This window comes from Passer domesticus, chromosome 1 (assembly GCF_036417665.1).
Source record: "Passer domesticus isolate bPasDom1 chromosome 1, bPasDom1.hap1, whole genome shotgun sequence".
Lineage (NCBI taxonomy): Eukaryota > Metazoa > Chordata > Aves > Passeriformes > Passeridae > Passer > Passer domesticus.
The window spans coordinates 77,423,563-77,444,247 of record NC_087474.1 but is presented as its reverse complement, the minus strand read 5'-3'; positions in this window follow the sequence as shown (position 1 = coordinate 77,444,247).

Here is a 20,685-nt window from a genome sequence, read left to right as displayed (position 1 = left end):
ATCTTCATTCCACCCCAGAACTGCAAGGAGGATGGGGTGTTCTATCAATCCTGGGTTTGGTTCCTTTCTCCTGCCCCTTATCTCTGAATAATCACTCCCCTGGTTTGCTTAACAACTTCATACTCATCACTTACAGATCCACATTTCCACTCTAGGCATGAATCATTTCAGCCAGGCTAACAACTCAGCCTTGTCTTTCCCAACAGCTCACTCTGGCTGTGTAATCATCAGTGGAAGCTTAATATGGTTAATTGTTCTCCCCCAGTAATTGCTTTTCCTGGCTTTGGCAACACAGTCTTGCACCACGCAAGTGTTTCAGCAAAGGCAAACTTTCTGCAATAAGATTTTTTATTTCATCTCATTTTTGAGACACCTCTTATCCTTGCTTTTTTTAAATCATGGGAAATTTAACCCAACCAGTTTTCTGTTTGTAGGACCCTTCACAGTCTAGACCCTGATCTAGTGACTGCATGTTTTCTATTGAAATGCTGAGTATGAGAGGTCCTTTCAAATATCTTGTTACACCTGTCCCATTTTGAGATCTACACCTATGCTTTTTTCTTTTATCTTGCTGATGTGCGCCTTCATGTGTCCCTGTAAAATGCTCCATCACAACAAATGTGAGTCCCAATTATGCTAACAGTGAAATAATTTTAGTTTCCCTCTTCCTTACCAGACTGTGTTCTACTGTTATGTTTTTGGCTTACTCTTGGATTATAAACTCCAAGATGAGATAACCACCTTGACAACAAAGGGGTTTATGGTACCTGAGTAAAAATAATCATTTTAATAGAAAAATGTCTTGTCCTTGTATTATTGTATAGCGCTGTGCAGATTTCCTACATACTATAATCCTTCTGCAAATTACATATTTTCCAAATAAAATGTATTTCTAAAGTACTCTAGGCACATTGCAAATAACTGTGTATCAAATTATTTAGTAAATCTTATTTACTTACTAGAGCAGATGCATCCCATATTTCACCACAGTCAAGCAAAATGACTCCATAGAACATGTGTGCTCAGTCTGGAAACCCTGGGAATCTATAAGAAATTAATAAATACAGTACAAATTAAGAGCTCTGATGAGCTCCCTAACACTTATACCTGAGCAGATTTATTTTAGAATATCTTTTTTTTTTTTTTTTTTTTTTTTTTGTAAATCAGCATCCAATGCATTGTAGGATAATGTCTATATATGCCACTATTGGAATATGATATGAGTGCCAAGTGAAGTGACTATGCTGTTGCATGAGCAGAAAAATAAAAGCTTTCTGCATATAAGGATTTATTTAAACAGTGAAGATACTTGATCTATATATGAAATTTTAGAACAGTGTAATTGGAAAGAACTGCTACAGAGGAATATCCTAAAATTGCCAGAAAATAAAAATGTGAATTGGCAACTCAAGAACATTTATAAATATACCATGTAACCACTTTACTATACAGAAGCATATGTAAAAAAAATAGGAAAAGGTGGCAATGATAGAAATAGCTTAAGGAAATAGAAATTCTGCATATTATGAAAACTTCTTAAGAAGCAGAAGTAATTTGACTTTTAGATTTTTCTGAATTTAATGAGTTTGGTTTCATTAAATGCTGTATGGCATGATATATCTAATGTAACACTACACTCTGCTGAGGGACACACTTGATTTAAGGAGGTGCCAAAGTAAGGAAAATAAAAGAAACCTGTGCTTTTCACCTTTCAGGGAAGTTCTTACAGGATCCAAAATTGATGAATGTATTAAGAAATAATCAAATGTTGATAAAAACATCTTCTGCTGTCATCTACCTTATAGTTTTTGTAAGATGGGAAAAAAGCAGCACTGTGATTTCTCTAGTCCTTCATATATAGCAAGTTCCAACCACTAACATTTCCATTATCATTCAGCTAGAAAATTATATTTGGCTGTAAAGATCCTGTGAAAGAAATAGAAAAACTTCCTTTGGTTTGGATAGGTTGAAAATTACTTCTTTTTCTGAATTGTTCTCACAGAACAAACTGTTTAAATGAAGGCAAATTTTTATATAAATTTTCACCTTAAACACAGCGTAGGATAATGTCCACAGTTAACTTGACCCAGTGGTCTGTAGTCACAAGCGGGCCTAGAAATTAATATGGAAAGAATGGATTTGATCTCTAGATGTATTCACAAGCAGCTGAGCTACAGAGCCTGGTTCCTGTCACACTGTACCTGTCCGTGTATTGACACACGTACAGATACAGATATCTTCCCTGCATAATGTCCCACCAGTTTGTAACCTGATCTAGTACATTAAATTCCTACATCCCTTCTAGTAAACCTAAGGTTTATTTTCTAATTCTGCATATCAGAGGCCTCCTCTCCTCTTCTTTCATCTGATGAAATCTCAACATGTTCACTCAGCTTTTCCCCACTGCTTTATGAGGTAAAAGTTCCCATCACTTTCTTCAACACGCTTTCACCAACTTTCCAAACTTGTTATTTCCAAGGAGTGGACCAAGATAGCCAGCTTGTTTCACCATGGTACAACTAGCAGGCTTAGGACTCAAGTCTCCAGGTCTTCCAAGTTCAGTTACATCTACTGGTGTGCACTGAAGATTTCCTGCAGAGATGCCTTAGCTTCTCTGAAGCAATTTCTAGGTCCTTTACACCCCTCTCACCTCTTGTCCAGCTGCCTGGGACTCCCCCAGCTGTGGCTGAGTGTGGATTTCCCCCTAAATGGGGAAGTTCCCCAGAAAAGACAGGACTCACAGATAAATAAATGCAAGTCTCTGGCTGTACTAAGCATCAAAAAGATTCCCCAAGGGACTAACAGAGGGACAATTATTTTCTTCCCATGAACTACCTCCTCTCTGAATCTTGTGCTCACCCTTCAGAAAGAAGGAAAAAAAACAACACAAAAAGCAAAGACTGAAAAATAAGTACAAGAATCTTGATAGCCTAGCAGAGGATACACAGTCAGGAGTGAAAGCAGGAATAAAGAGGATCATGCATGCAGATATGGCATTTCTGCCTAATACTGGTTTTGAAAAAATGGCCTGGACCCCTGGGAGCTCAACCTCAATAAAGGCTGAACACAACCTGAGTACCACATTCTGCTCTATCACACTTAAGAAACAGAGAGGAGAGATGAAACTCTCAGGAAAGCTGGAACAGGGACAGTTGGCCCATGTAACAACTTTCATATCCAGCCCAAGATATTTCTGGAGGAAGTAACTCAGAACAAGCAGGCAGGATAGGTCATTCCAACTGACCTTGGAAGGGGTCAGGCTGTGTCTGCAGGTCCATTTTTGTTGTTAATGATTCTCTTTTTGTGGAAATATTGCCCTGTTGCTTTCTTGTCTGATTACAACACATGAATTCAGTCCTACTTCTGAAGAATCAATAGGAGTTTGATATCTGTGGGATCGTGAAAACTGAGATCCATGCTGCACCAGACATTGTCCTACGGCATTTAGTTTAACCTCACTGAAATATGGATGAGGGCAGAAGAAAATCTCTTCATTTGGTGTAATTTTTTTCTCTAATATCTACTACTTGACACTTCCCCTTTTATTCCACTTTATACTGTGTTCCGTCCTCACAATTCACACACTTTCTATTCTCCAGATTCTTCTTCTTTCATTTTGGTTTAATGATTCAGTCGCGTCTTCTTTGGGGTCAAGAACAGCTTCACGTGGTAGATGTGTGAAACGTGGGGGCATTTACAGGAACTTGGAAGCATTTCTATAAACATTCCTATCAAAAAAGGAACATTTTAAAACAGAATTTGGGGTAGGGGTTTTGGGTTTTTTTTCAGATGAAGTAGTTTCACAGAGTGTCTTCAGTGGTTTCCCTTTGTAGAAAGAAAGAAACTAAAAATAATCATTATTAAAGCTTAATGGTAAGATCTGAACAGTTTCAGAACGAGCTTTAATTACCTCAGTGCTTTTTGTGTCTGATAGTGACATCTTTTGTTTACACTGAAGTAGTGCAACCAATATTCTTCACTCTGCATTCTTGCTTTGAAGAGTAAACTTTGTAGCTGCAGTTCAGTGGACGTACATTACACAGGATTAATTCTTTCACCCATAATTCCAGTTTTGCCTTTTCTCTTGTGTTAGTGATGAAATGAAGATTCAGACAAACACTGAAATTAATAATTTATGTATTCTGTATCTGAATCAGATCCTGAAGCTTCCAACTTGACATCCCACTTCCTTTCTTGTCTCTACACTGCATCTTAAGAAGAAAAATTTCCACTAGATTCTTATGCCACACATACTAATCCATGTTATTACTTTCTCCCCCTATTTTAAGAAGGCATGACTGAGAAAGAGCCAAAGGGAGAAAAAAAAATCTGTATTAATAGTTTCCTGTGGGTGTCTGTCAATATATCCTGTCACAGTCTAAATCAGGGACTGACTTTTATATGAAGAATAGAAAAAATAAAGAAATTAGAAATTAAGAACAAGAATCTCAATAACCCAATTTTAATATTCTCTTCTTTTTCATGTACCGATATTTTAATAGTAACTTAATTACCAAAGAAAAAATGAACTTTAATCTATCATGAAACCAAAAATCCTAGAAGGTAAAAATGCTGGTCAGAGTAAAACAGTTATTTTGCTATTTTACACTAAGAAACATTTTTCTTTTTATAAAAGATAGCAAAGCAGCACAATGAGTATCAGTTAAAGACTGAACATTACTTTACCCACACCAGTCTTGCCTGGAGATATTTGGGACCATATTATGCCCTCCTTCTCTTCAGATTGGTGAAATAAGCAGTGAACAAACAATATAATGGAATATTTAGACCTATGGCAAATAAATATGACTCTTCTACTAAGCAGTGCAGCAAGATCAATGTGCAGGTGTTCAATGTCAAGCCTTTTCAACTGAAATATGTTTGTAATCCTTCTCCTGGAGTCTTGCTCCATTGTGGATTTGAACACACCAAAAAAACCTTCACCTCTGGGGTGAAAAAACACCCCAGATCCAGGTGGCAATCGTGACACATGGCCATGCCTTGGTTTACCTCAGTGAAAGACCCAAGTCAAGTTCTGCAAGAGCCATCGGAATGCACCTCTTGGTTAGCCTGACATGCACCCTGGGCCTGCTGTTGCTGTAGCAGTCTTTAGTGCATAACTCATTTCAAACTGCTAGGCAGCAAGGTAGAGGGCTAAATGCCAAGGCAAAAGTAAATGCTGCATGGTTTTATTCAAATATGCTTATGTTATATCTTCAAATAACTGCCATGTGTAGCACAGTTATGGGTGAAACCAGCAGCTGCCTCTAGTCTAATACCCCTATACCAAAACCCCTCAACAGATCTGACTCTTCTCCCCCATCTGCTGCTCTGTTCTACCATCTACAAGTCACCCTGTTTTAAGGGCAAATTCCCAGAGACCTCTGCTTCCCCATTCATCATGTCCTCCAGAAGGCTTTTGCCAGTTGTCACCAGCAAACAAGGATTTATTTTGAGACTTCAGACAGGTGAAGCTTTCTTTCCTCAGCCAGAATGTGTTTCTTACTCCTGGAAACCAGTAGCTGCGTGGCAAATGATGAGTCTGCCAGTTTTTTTGCCACTTGAACTCAAATGCAAAACCAGATGAAACAGCTACCTTCTCCACTTCCCTAAGTGGCTACACTGGACCTGTCAACCAGACTTCAAAGCATTTGTACCCACACAAAAAGAGCAGAAAATCTCTACAGTGCTGCCCTAGGTTAAGAAAAAGGACCCCCTGGCAATTGTATGTGCAACTCTACCCTGCTCTGAAAACTCTTCTGAGTGGGAGTAGTGAGACGAGGCAGAGCGCTGGCTTAGCTCATGAGAGTGCCAGATGGGAGAGAAAGCTTGTGATGGGATGCAAGGCACAGAGAACAACTTTTCAGGAAGGCAAAATTCCAGAAACTACCATCAGGAAAACAAGCCTGTGGGAAAAGCCAGTCACAGTCTTTTCCAACAAAAATTAGCCTCACTTTAGGTATCATTGAACATTCAGTCTCTTGTTGTCTTGAAATACTGAAGAGGATGACCTACCAGATACAGATGGGGATAACCAAGCAGCTTACATTTTCCAAAATCTTTGAGATGCTCTAAATGCCTTTCCTTCATGCCCAAGCCAAACATCTTCTAAAGAAATTCAATTCTAGGGTTCATACAAACTGTTTTCTGTTGATACAAACATCAGTTCATCTACTTGTTGTAGCAGTGCCACAGTGATTTTCAAATCACTTCAGATTGGGAAATGCACCAGATAATGACAGCTATTTAAAGAAACACCACACAATTTCTACACACTAACCAGGAAGCAGATTCCTCCTAGCACACAGAATGAAAACAAAACCTTACACATCAGGGGCACTTAATTTTCTTTGCTGTCATCAGTTTGTTTACTGGTCCCTGAGAAACTTCTCTTTACAACATTGCATTTTGCTGTCATTCTATTAATGCTCATTCAAAACCTGGAGGAAAGCACAAAATGATTAAAGGTGATCTCAAATGTGTGACACTTGCAAGATATCCAAAGCTCTTTTGCTATAGACTTCCTCTGAATGGTGCTGGGCAACTTGTTTCATCATGGTGTCAAGCCTAATGCAGGAATAATTTATTTTTCACCAGAGTAGAGTAATGTCAAATACTGTACCAGTGGAGTAATTTGGAAATCATAAAACAAACATAAAATTTTGTTTACAAACTTTAAAGTGCTCTTCAAAGAAAAAATCCAGGTGAGGGGAAGAGTGGTTGCCCTGCACTGGGGGCCAAGTGCCAACATTTAGGAGCTTTCTATCATTAATAACCTCATCATGACCTGTGAGGTGCAGAGAGTATACACAGTGCCTTTATCATCCTTGCTACCTCTTGCCTCTCACTTGCAGAGGATGTGGGTGCTGTGGGTTACCAGAAAATGTTGGTAGAATATGTTCCTCTTGCTTGACAGCACAGTTCACAGTGAAACCAACCATTCATGAACAATTCCATGCCAGCCTTGGATCTCATTCATACCTGCATGGGAGTTATCAAGCACAGGGTTGGGACCTGCACAGGAGCGCTCTTGTCTCCGAGGCAATCTCCCTTCAGGAGCAATGAGCTGAAAACACTGTTCTACTACCCTGTGAAGGAGTGAAAACACATCACGGATCTTCTGTCAGTTTTGGTAAATGTTGGCTGTAAAAGTCAGTGTGGCAGTCAACTCAAATCATCAGTTACAGATTCCCATTTAAATAAATCTGAAATAAAATTGAAATGTAATTTCATTCAGAACTTTTTTTTTTTGGCCGACTGGATACCATCATTCAGAACATTAAATATTATTTATCATCTTTCTGTGTATTTGGCAAACCATTTGATCCCTGATAAAGAATGGAACTTCATAAACCTGAGGTGATTACTTTCAGCTTTGCCAGGAAACTCCTAAATGTCCATAACAAATTTATCTTACTGTATATTTGCAATATTACAAAAAACACTGGTTATTGAGTCTCCCAAGTGACCTCCATGAAATTAAATTTTCTAATAATGTGAGGGAGGGAAAGGATATGTTTAGAAAGAAAACCATATAAGCCCTGCAAATAAAAAACTGAAAAGCTACAGTTCTAGATGGAAGAAAAACTCTCAATGTAAAAAGTATCTGGGAGTCCAGCAAGCAGCCAGGAAAGGTTCAAGGTCACAGATCTAGTAGGAAGGCATTGATTTCAGTTCAAGTTTTTAAAATTTTATATGCAGTCAGTGTAACAAGCTTTTGGATCTTTTGGAAATATTCATTATATAAATTTAGTGAAAATGGCTACCTCATCTTTGCTGCATTTGCTAATAGAAAATGTTTAGACAAAAATTCTGCTTTGGAAGGAAAATAATGTAATTCTGTGCTTTTGTGCAGGCCTTATACTCTTGTCCTTTACTTTCATTACATATAAGAGTACACGCTTTTCATGTAAGTATAGGCTTATGCACATACATGTAGTGACTAAAAGGAAAAGAAGTTCACAAAAAATTAAGCCAAATTTATGTGGCTGGAGAGATGTGCTGGTTTTAATCTTACATACTATCTCAGTGGAGACTTGGATATGAAACTGTGCCTGGCACACACCTGAAGCACCAATACAAGAGCTGCCTTCTGTACCATCTGTAATATACCCAACCTCATAACTACACAGGAAGACTGGGAGGAATAATGATTTTCCTAGAGCCAATATGCCAAAGGGAAAATTTTTTCACATGCCTGTAAACAAGAGGTGGGTCTAGATTTGCTTCACCATCAAGTGGGGACTTCCCTTCACGGGAAAATCATGAGTATATCATGAGCTTCTCTGTCATACTGATTTTCCAGGCAGGTCTGAAAAGGAGTAGCATCTCCAAATCCAGCCCTAGATCAATGAAAATTTCTTAGCACACTGCATTTGTGTAAAAAAAACCCCAAAAAACAAAAACTAAACAATCAAAGGCAGCCCATCAGTACACCACTATCCTATTTCTGATCCATCTCTGACATCAAGATTCAGCTTCTTATGTGAGTACAGAAGTAATTGGCAGAAGTTCAATTTGTATAAATTGTAACATATCAGCAATGCAGTATAACTTCATGCAAAACATCAGCAGGTCGACTTCCTCCTAGTAACAGTCACAAGCTGAACTCAAGAAAGATCAAGAGGAAATCATACTGGTTTAACTTTTTAAAAGGACACTTAGAAAATTCACTGGAAGATAGTTAGCCTTTAATAAAGGGACATTATGAGATTTTAGGATCTTTTTGGGGTTTTCTTTTTTTGGTTTCAAAATAAATTATTGGAGTTTTGGTTTAGGTTTCATCTGATGTTTACTTCCCCACACACTTCTAGAGTTCCTTCAAAACACAAATCAATTTCTTAAGAGATTAGCTTTTTTAAGTTTTCCCTTCTCTTCTCAGAACTCAGCCATTCCAACCTGGAGGGCTCATGTTTCAAGGTAGCAAGACTTCACACTTATAAGTAAACTTGGGATTTGCTCAGTTACTAGGAAATACCTCTGTATTCAGGCAAAGTTCTTCTAAAGCAATAGAAAGAGAAGGCAGTAAAATTGATACAAGACAGCATGATGTACCTGTTCAGATTTTTGAGGTGAAATTACGAATCTTGGGCTTTTCTCAGGAATTTATATTAAAATCACAATACAAATGTGGTCAATTCACTGCCTGTTGGAAAAGGTGACACAGAATCCCATTGCTGGGACCATGCTGAGCCCAGGGAGCATTTGCAGGGAATACACGAATTGTAAAATCAGAACTCTCTAGCTTCACTCAATTTCTGAAGAATTAAAAGGAAAGATACTATGCGTATGGTTCAGGAAGGATATTGAAGTGGCCAATTTTGTCTTGTTCAAAGCCCTGGAAAGCAAGGCAGGAGACTAATGAAGGGATGGGTGTACTCAGAGAGGCAGCAACCATCAGGGAAACAGCAGCAATTGCTTCCACCATTCTTCTGTTGCCCCAGGAGCATCTGAAGGCTTTCCTAAGCTCCACCATATTTCACTTTCTAATTCTTCCATCTTTGTCTAACTCTACCCAGCCTTGACATCCTTGGGCTAGTGCTGGCACTGGGCTGCTCCTGGCCAACATGTTGGTACGTCACCACAGGGAACATCGTGGCACTACTCATGTGTGAGACAATCTGGGCCACCAAAAAGGGAAAGGTTTTCTAAACAGGCGTGGAAATGAAACAATGCCTGGTCACAGAATACGGTTACAAGGAAATGAAGGCTCAAACAGATCCTGGAGAAAGGGAGGCCCACAGGCCTGGTGGTACTTATGTTACTCATAATGTAATTTCATTATGTATGTGGTCCCTTTGCTTTCTCTCACAACTTCCTTTTCAAAAGGTTGTACAATACACATGCTAAGATACTACACTACTGTTATACTGGGATCAGCTTCTGCATGGCTGCCAGAGTGCTCAGGATCTGGCCATTTTTAATCCCTCATGCAGCCTTCACCATTTGTGTTGCATTTTCTAAGTGAGCTCAAAGCCTATTCTCTTCAGAGTCCTTGAGCATAACCCTCAGTGAGGCAAATACAAAGTCAAACAAACCCCAAGTACTCAGCAGGACTTAGACACCTCCACAGCAGTCCACCGGAGGGAGGGAGGGAGGGAGGGAGGGAGGGAGGGAGGGAGGGAGGGAGGGAGGGAGGGAGGGAGGGAGGAAGGAAGGAAGGAAGGAAGGAAGGAAGGAAGGAAGGAAGGAAGGAAGGAAGGAAGGAAGGAAGGAAGGAAGGAAGGAAGGAAGGAAGGAAGGAAGGAAGGAAGGAAGGAAGGAAGGAAGGAAGGAAGGAAGGAAGGAAGGAAGGAAGGAAGGAAGGAAGGAAGGAAGGAAGGAAGGAAGGAAGGAAGGAAGGAAGGAAGGAAGGAAGGAAGGAAGGAAGGAAGGAAGGAAGGAAGGAAGGAAGGAAGGAAGGAAGGAAGGAAGGAAGGAAGGAAGGAAGGACTTTTAAACAACTTCTCCTTTTTCACAAGCTCTTCCTGCAAGAGCTCTTACAAGCCAGCATTGTAAAGTAAGAAGCTACAGAATCAGGCTGCAGTTTGATGCAATCAATTCACTTTTATTCACGGGGTTCAGTATTAAGGTGGGTACTTTGAAAAGCTTTTTTCTGAGTGCCTTTTTTTTTTCCACCTAGTAGTTACATGGAAAAGACACTCTAGAGCAGACCTGATCTCAACTCCTCTACAACAGTTCCTCCAAAAAGCATTGACTGACAGAGATTGTGAGATGTCCGTTTGTTTTGTAATAGAGACAACTGCCAAGAATCCTAATTTTATTTATTAGGAATATTAAACTGCAGTGTTCCATGGATCAAATCCTACAGAGGCACATACTGGGGAAGTACATCCACTGAAGTTCTGTCACTAGGTTCCTCTTAAATTTAACAACAGTAGCAGTTCAAATCCAAAGAAATTCAGCTCATCCTTTCATCTTTCACGTTATAAATATGAGATAAAGATGTGAGACTTTTTCTGAATATGGCTTCATTTCCAAGGTAGAGTTTTGGAATACAGACACAGAGATATAACTTCATTAAAAACTGGGTTAAAATATTTTGGCTTCACTTTTGTAGAGGAGGTGGCTGTAATTGCAGCTGTACTTAGACTGTCTGCAGTAACTGTTAGCTATTCTAATTAGTGCTAATCAGGGCCCTCTTAAACTGTATAAATACTTCTGACATTAAAAACTGCCAGTAAAATTTAAGATATTTATGCAGGTAGCAGAAATGCCACCTTGGACTGCATAGGTTGGCTTTATAAACACAGGTTATCAAGCAATAAAAGCTGACATTATATACTCAGCTGAGTGCTTAAACTTTGTACCCCACAGATGTTAAGATTAAGTAAAGGCTTGTACCCAGTATAGGATGAACCTTTCTGTTGACAAAAAAAAATTATTTATTTTATTATCAATAGTGAAGATTTACATCCAAGACTCACAGTCTTATTTTCATGCAAGTTATTTAATTTTGATTCTGGATCCTACAGAAGACTTGGCTTTGGTTTTCAAGCTGACAGCTGTTTTCCTGTTAGTCCTGTCCACTCTCTGAATGAAGCAAAGGTTGCTCTATTTGGAAAATCACATACAGAGGGAAACAAGGGCTCACTTTCTCTTCTTTCACATTGTATGACATCACTTACATACAATCATTTCTCTCCACACGCCCACATTTTTCATTTAAGAACCAAAATTATAAGTACAATTTGACACATGATACTGCACAGTCCTGGGCCCTGGGAAAAATGGAGTTAATCTTTAAAGCCCAAAGTCCAAACTTGCACAAGCTGCAGCTCAACCCTTGGCTCTGCATGTGTCTTTCTAACTCTAGGGGAAGCCAGAGGAAACCTTCCTAAGCAGCACCCCTAACACATGGCAGCAAATGATTTTTTGCATTTTTTAGATGCTGCTGGCTCTGAGCCAGCTCTCCCTTTACACAGCATGTCCTGTAGCACGTCGGGGCTAATATGTGTAACAAAACTTCAGCCTAAAACCATTCATCTACACAGCCCTCACCTGTACATTCTGCATGGGGCCAGGAAAAAATGATGCAGTCTAGACATCTGACTAGACCACTGCCATTTCCTCCTCATCACACAGATTCTCCACCCCAAGAAGAGATCACAGCAGGGTTTAGAGAAAGGTGAACAGTACAACTGTTCAGTACAGCTGCTGAGTAGGATGGTATGCATAAAAAAAATTGTCAGCAAGGTGCTCACACTCACAGATCCTGGACGAATACACAAGCATGCAGTCCCACATCTGTTCAAACAAATGGTATTTTCATAATCCTTTATATGAATCCCAGCATGTAATTGTAAGCAGGCAGTTTTCCAAAATACAATTGTGTTATGCAAGTGAAAAAGCAAATAATAGATGCCATGTACAATACAAAGAACTATCACAGTGTCATTCTTCTCTAGAGACTTTTCAACATAGTGAAAGAATGATTTTAGGTTTTATACTGCTCCAGGGTGGCAAGTCAAGCAAGGAGGCTGGATATGGCAATCAAAATGAAATAGAAATTTATCTTTGAGAACAAGACTTTCCAGAAGCAACGTCATGAGGAAAGGACATGGGCATTAGAAAGTCAAGCATCAGCCCTCATCAGAAACCTAAAAGCTTTAGCAGCACTGCCTGCCATGTCCATGCAAATAAAGAAATTAGTCACTACATCATAAGGGATGAAACCATTACAGTTAGTGAGCACTGAAGACAATACATTCACACAGCCTTAATCCAAGTCATGCCCCAGCACACGTAAGGCTCAGCAGAAGCCTGGCATGTTTCCAGCAGGCCTGAAAACACCACTGTGCTTCAGAACATATTGCTGGGGAGAGTCGTTTGACATAATGCCTCTGCAGCAAAACCACCGACACCTACGAGGTTATGCAAGAAGCTCAGTGTTTGTTCTATGATACTGTTAGAGCAATGCTCAGAGAAATTCAAGTGTGATCCATAAACCATCAGGTTATGTATTCAATTATATCCAAATCTGCCTGTACTGCAACAGATGAAGTAAAACTTTGAAGTCTGCCATGAAACAGAGATGTTTGAAAGAGAGCAGTGCATGCACATCTTAGTTAAATATTTTGGTAGAAAAAGAAGGGAAAAAATTGGTTTCTGTTAGCCCCAGACCAAATGTTCCTGTTCAAATCCTATTATATCACTAATAAAGCAGATGACTAGTTATCCACAGAGTTTTTGATTCTCTTTTTTTTTTTTTTAAACTCAATTCCATTACTCATTTACACAGCCCAGGAACATGTAGTGCATGTTCTTGTTCCCATTTCTCTTGCATTTCTGTTTATATTTTCCTATCCTTTCTTACAGCTAAAACAACCTTGGTTGAAGAGATAACCCTATTACATGGCAACAAGGTCTCCTAAGATCAGCTCTAAGCCACCATCATAATTTGCAGCTCTGCTGTGGAGCAACATTCAGTCGCAACAAGAGTATTCTTGAGCAGAGTGCATCCAAGCTTCATCACCCTTGGCCCTTTTCAAGCAGGGGCAGAATGCTGTTAGCATTCGTGTCACTTGTGGCCTGTGATTCCCCAGAGAAACAGCAGCAGCAGGGGAGACGCCCTTCCTTCCCTCACTCCTGGAACACTCATCTTGGGCTCTAACTGACCTTTTGAAATAAGCATTCATGATAACCAGCATTTTCATAACCTTAGCCTTAAAGCCCTTCTTTCAAAAGCAGCTTTTTGTTTCTGAGAGCTCAACCTGAGCTTGCTCTCACGAATGCCTATTGCCAAGGGTTCTGTAAGGAATATGCTGATACAGGGGCTGAGTGGCCCTTTGATGCTCCCACCCCATCTGATTCAAGATAAGCACCCAAAAATCAAGATAAATGAACTTGAGTGAATGACTGCTCAAAACAGGAGTCTATGCTACTTTCCCATGGCCAAGGAGATTGTCAGTGGAAGAAATGAATTGTTCTTACTTCCCAGACTTGCACATATTCCCCTGACTGTCCTACCTCTAAACCACAATAATTTTTCATGTTTGTGTATCCACTATCACAAACACTAATGCACACTTTTCCAGGAACAATTGTGCTATCATTGCAGCAGTTTGAGAATGGGAATAAATTACACATACCTTGTTATGCTACCTTCCCACAAGGTAAAACTGCAGTACTGAGGAATTCTGTTATGGGACAGAACAATTAAAAGGGAAAAAAAGGTTATGATGCCTCTATATTCAAAAATGTATGGAGAATCCTTTAGGTTGATCATTTGAGTTTGCAAAGAGAGGAGAGGGAAAGGAACTTATCTCTCTTTCAATTTTCTACTTGGGGTTTTGCTGTAAGCTTTGACTGCTGCTACATTACTTGTCAGGTTGAGCCCCTGAACCACAGAAATTAATCCCAGAACAAACTATTTTGGCTTGTGAGCTGGTGTGAACACAGGATGCTAGATGACAATAGGCCACAGAAAAGGTCAAAAAACCCAATGGGGGAAGCAATGCACATGTTGAGTGCTGTGAGAGTCATGCTGAGTAGCTGCACGGATAACTGAGTTTGGGGGATTTCTCAGCTCTGCTCATTGCTCTTGGGGTTTGCAATACTGCAGGTAGCAAAGAAAGGGGGAGGGGAAGGGGCTGGGCAGCAAAGATGTGTGGCAAGGAAGTAATTCTCAAATGTAAGGGCTCTGTATCAGCAGTGTTGGATCTGCACTACTAGTTAGGGCGCTGCAGGGAAGTAACTTCGCGCTTGTGCCTCTTGCGTAGGAGGTCTGGGAGCAAACGGGGATACCCCACAGCAACATGAAAAGAAAGAAGTATGCATATAGCTGTATGACTAATGCCCCTCAGTGCCTGGGACAGACCTTTCTGAGCCACACACAAGTCTTTGCCAACTCTTTCGTGCAGACCAAGCTAGAAGCAATCTAAAGAAATGGGGCACACTGAGTTGTGTGAATTTTAGTTCATACTAGAGCAACAAACTTAATATTTCTCAAACCAGAACCCCCAAAACACCAGCAAATTATTGAATTAACAACTTGTATGAATATGTAATTTTGCATCGCTCTAACCTCCGATTGCCAAAACATTGTATTGGTCATTCTGTAAAACTGTAACATCTGCCCTTCAGGGCAGCTTACCAAGCTGGCTTCTGCAGTGTACTGGAGGAACACCTCCTTATGTGGGAATGCCTTCCTCCTCTCCCTGCATGGGCAGAAGGCATATATGGGTAGTGGTTGCATTTCTGTGAAGATTACCCTTTCACACCTCTGATGACTGGGATCCTGAAGGGGCGGGAGTATCTGTCAGATATAGTAATGTTCCAGCCTGGCAAAGGCTTACATTTTATATTAATGTTATAAACCTACTATTTATCTGAGAGGATCATAGCCCATAAGCAGCCCATGGCAGCGCACAGGCCCTGACCTGGCAGGGGCTAAGAGGCTGGGATGCAAGCAATCATTTTCCAGAGGGCCACCAACCAAACCCCAGCTGCTCCCCAGGGCAGCCCTTTGCTGGCTGCAGCCAGCACAGGGTCCACTGACAGAGAGAGAAGAGCCAACATGGACATCCCTGCAAAGAGGCTTTGGGAGTCACGGAGCCACAGAAAGACACATTATCTGCAGCTTGCCAACAGTAATGCAAAAGCAAGTAATATTGGGAATATGCCTTGAATCATCTGCTTCCCCAACCATTTTGGTACATCTCAAGGGGACAGACACCAACAGGCCTCCACTCCCATACAGAAGTTGGCACATGTCTTTTTCCCAAGCATGCACGTGCTGATTATTTTATTTTTCCCCTTCTATGTTATAGCCCAATGATTAAGACTGGAATTGAAACCCTATCTCCCTGGAGAGAATTTTACCACAGGTTTTGCACTTCAGGGCACCTCAGCCACGAAACGGTAGAAGAGCAGGAGGTGAGGACAGGGGGAAGTCAGGGCACCTCCGTGCTGGAGAGACACCCACCTGCAGAAGAGAGCTCAGGCAGCAGCAGCAGCTCTTGCACAGCACGGCTGTGGCCTGCTGGCTGGCCCTGGTAGTGCAGAGAGGAGTTTATATCCCAGCTCTGGATCCGGGGATTTTCCCTGTGTTTCACGCTACACAATCTAGGTCATGCTCTAAAATTCCAGGTCAAATCTTAATTAAGAAAAGTTTTTTCCTGGTGGATTTTGAGCATAACAGATTTGGAAACACGCAGTTTAAAGGGCTGAAGTTTTGTCCATAGGCAGATTGGATGTGGTTGTATCTATTTGTCGAGTCTCCCTTCGTCTCCAAGCATCAGTTTGCCTATCCATCAAACATTAATCATTACCCTTCGCTTCTATCAAGTACTATGATAACAGTATCTGTTCTATGAGTAAACTATTGAATATACAGGTAAAACCCAAGGTACCTAGATTCTTTATCTGACATATAAAATGGACCAAGGAAGGATAGTGGAAGCAACAAAATAGCCGCTTAGCAGAGCCACACCTGGCAAACACAAGAAAGATTTTGATTAACTCCCTATTTGTTTTGCAACTCCCCGGACAAGGGAGAAAACACCCTGTTCTGGGGGAGGATCTGCTGCTCCGCGCAGCTGAAGGAGTTTAAAGCATCTCACGGTGCCGTTCTCGGCTCTCCAGCACCCCCAGCTGGGCTTCGGCAGGGCAAGCGCCCTCCTGGCTATTCTGTTAGTTGGTGTCAGGGCACTAAAGAAAATTAGGCGTTGCTTTGCTCCTATTGAAGGCTTAGACAGTCTGGTTTTGACTGAAATCCAGAGGGGCCTCCTCCCAGAATTATGTCCTCTGTATAACATTATTCTTTTGAGCTGTGGCTAAATAGCTGGATTTGTTTTGAAGCCAGTGGTCACTGAGCTGCTCACTATTTCCAGTGCCAGGTTGTTAATCCTGAGCCTCGGCAGGGCAATGTGTGTTAAAACAATTTCCCTGTGATGACTCTTTTACCAGGATGGCTAGCACTCAGCTCATGGGATGGTGTGCTCCTCTACAGGACTTGATCCCATATTATAGCTTGATTCCAAGTCAATGAAAGGCTCAACAGTAACTTGAAAGCAATCACCAGGATGTACTGTCATGGGTACATCCCATAACAAACTTCCAGGATGAGGTCATGCCACACTGAGCAAGTGGGTGCTCCCTCTTCATTTCCCTGGCTTTTCTCCCCATGGCCTTTGCAGGTGCACGGAGTCACCTGTCAGCAGATGTTTCAGACTAGTACTCTGGCATGTGAGAGGAACCTGTAAAAATTTCTTTGGAAAGACTATCTAAAATTAGTTGCTTCTGAAATACATAATGTTACACTTGTCACTGGACTCACAAGAGGCAGTACCTTACATACATTCTGCTGCCTCTCTGGTTGATGAGCTGTATAGGATTGTTATCCCCCTCCATAACAGACTTCAGGCTGGGCTTCTTTCCAGCATCACTTTTCAAATTCAAAGAAGCATCAGCTTGAATATGGAAACAGAATGCCAACATCATGCATGGTCTTTTCCCCACAATAGACAAATGCAAATCTTACATTAGGGATAGAAAGCAATTTTGATGTGCAATGACTATTGAAACTGGTCTCCCAAGTTTTTCTTTCATCTAAGCGAAAATTATTGGCACAGAAAATCTGCTTGGTCCCTTCTCCACCTCTCTCCTGAAAAAGCCCACAATCTTTAAAACTTCGTTTCAAACTATTTCAAAGTCACATAGGTAGAATATCAGCAGATTTTAAAATACCTTCTCAGAAAACAATTCTCAGATGTATTAAAGTTCTTTAATATCATAGCTAATACATTGTCATTCTCAGTTCAAATACTCTATAAAGCACCTTGCCCTGAAATTAAACTGCTTGTTTATTGCCTCTTCAAGTACCAGTTAATGTCTCTCTATATTTACATTAAATGTTCCACAAGAAATTGAGGGAGAGTGCAGACACTACCTATCTCCTTTTGCTATCACAAATAGGGCAAAGAAAGACAGTAATTATGCAAAGATTCTCATTATTCAGATGCAAAGACAAATCCTAGATATGCTTTGCTTTACAGACAAAGACTGAATTCATAGTCAGATTTGAAACTTCAGCCTCTCTTCAAAAGAGCATCTCAGACCAGACTCCTCAACCAAAAATTACAGAAGGGATTAAAAATTTGAAAGTAACAAATTTGTATTTGACTGAACTAGTCCTCTTACACCCTGGCAAAGATCTGCTAGCAAAAACTGCAATTCACTTTCAAACAGATAAAAGCCTTAGATATATATATTTAATTTATATAATTTCATAGTGTTAAATATTTAACATCACAAAGGTTAAAAATAAGCTAAACAACTGATAAGAGATGTTTTGTGGGACACTATCCCTGTTCCTGGTTTGGTTTTGATTTAGAGACTGTATTACAGATTAACCCCAGAGGTTACCATTTTCAATTTCTCATCACCATACAGACGGGCTGAGAAGAAAACAGGTCACAGTGAGAGGCTGTTAGTCCCACAGTCCTCCTGCTTCCTTCCTTCCTGTTGCACAAGTCCATCAACCTTTCTGCTCTAAGGAGAAAGATCATTACAAGAGTGACTGTCATCTTTATGACATGACAAAACAAGCCTAGGATTAGCTACGGTGTTATTGTGATGTGTAATGGGGGGAAAGACCTACCTTCTGTTGGATATTATTTCTCAGTTTCTCCTTCTTTCTTCCTTTTCAGTGCAGGACCACAGTACTCACTGCTTAGAACTGTTCCCCCAGTAGCTGTGTTCTCTGCAAAAGTCACGGAAGACTAATCTTAAAGAGGATTTCTCCCACACCAATGGTTTGTTAGCATCGTTTTTCCTTGCTGTGTATTATCACTGGCAGCAAAGGTTCTTAAAACATTTTGTCTGGGGTGGAAAATGCTCCTCCTTGGCAGAGGCTTCTCTTTGTTGTAAGGATAAACCCTCGCACTGGGCGCTAGAGGGCACAACAAACAGCCTTTAGATACACAGTATCTTAAAACATTGAGGTACTGTAAACTTCGTATCAAACTTAGGAAAAGGTGTAAGAATAGTTCCTGCGCAGTTATATCTTAATATATTCCATCTATCCTAATTAATTTATTTTCTAAGATGACCATCCCTTGCACTCTAACCCACAGTACACAATTTCTATAGAAGAAAATGCACACAAATACACACAAATACACACAAATACACACGAATGCACACAAATACACACAAATACAATATTAGCATTTCCACACGAATTTATACAACAGCTATTGTGCATCACAACATTGTGGGCTGTGTCCTCTGATAAAGCGGGAGGGGGAAACTTTCATCTAGTTCAGTTGCTGAAGAAATTTGTATTTATGACTCAACTCTTTGTTGCCTTGAAGCAACAAACCTGGCTGTTTCAGAGTGGTTTAGATGGAAGTGCTGAGCTCCCCCCTCCTGGATCCAGCGTCAGTGGGAATGGTTCAAAGCTGCATCAGGGCAGGTTCAGAATGGACATTAGGAAGCATTTCTTTACCAATCATTCAGTGTTGTTCCCCTCTAATACTCCCCAAGGGATTTATGAACAAGAACCTGGGTTATCCTCACCTTCTGCAGTGCATCACTACAACACTTATCTGCTGTTGCATGTTAAAAGTTTCAGCAGTTCTTGACATAAAGACTGGAGCTTTCCTCTTCCAAGGTCATCCCAGTGCCTAAGTAATAAAATGATGACCACTTTCTCTCTTCTCCTTCACCAAAACATAAAGTATTTTTCTGCAGTGAAACAGCTTCAACAAGAACTGATGATGTACCCACTCCAGAATAAACAACTTGCAGTTTGATGTGGCGGTCATTCTTTGAGAATGGGTGTTTGGTTCCCCTCAAGTTGAAGACAGAATTAAATTCAACTCATAAACTTTCTAAATAAGTAGACCAATAAGCAAATACTGCAGCTATTAAAAAAAAGTATTTCCAACCGCCTCTGCTATATGCCCAATGCCTGCCCCAAAAGAATCCATAGAAAATCACTTTTTATCAAGTTTCTTGATTAGATTTTTGGAGAATAAAAATTATTCATCTTCTTTAGAGGGTTTGGGGCTAAATCAAGAGTTAAAGTATTTTAGATACCAGTAGGGAAGTGTACCCATAATATATGCGAAGAATAGTATTTAAGCTACAAAGCTGCACCAAATTCTTCCAATGGGTAAGTGGTTCATAGAGCAGAAGGGTTGTTTCTAACCTCTACGAGATCTAAGACCAGTGTTCTGAATGATGCTCAGGAGGTTAGACAAATTAAAGTTATTTTCAGTCTCTGTGAACCTTAAGAGATGCTTACGGGAGACAAAACCAGATTGTCCTCATTTTTAAAATAAAGGGCTTTGAGCTGACTATCACCACACAGGAGTAAAATCTTCTAATTATGACAGATAATTCCATATACTCATCAGCTCAACACTCCACAGCAGTCCAAAAAAAGGACAATTTTTACATCAGGAATTATAGGGACCACAGAGCAGAAAATCTTCAGACTGCTGGGCATGTCCACAGTGTGAAAACTATGCGCAGAGCTGGTTCCCTCGCTTCAGGAAATGTTACAGCAAAACTGAAGGGGGCAGAGAAGAGCACTGGGGAGGACTGAAAGTACAGAGCAGTTTCGGAAAACAGATCGCCCCCTAAGAACAGTCCAGCAAAGAGGTGGTTCAGCCGGCACACGCTGCCAGTCCACAAAATCACCAGCGGACAGGGGAGAAGAGCACGGACTGACCCTTC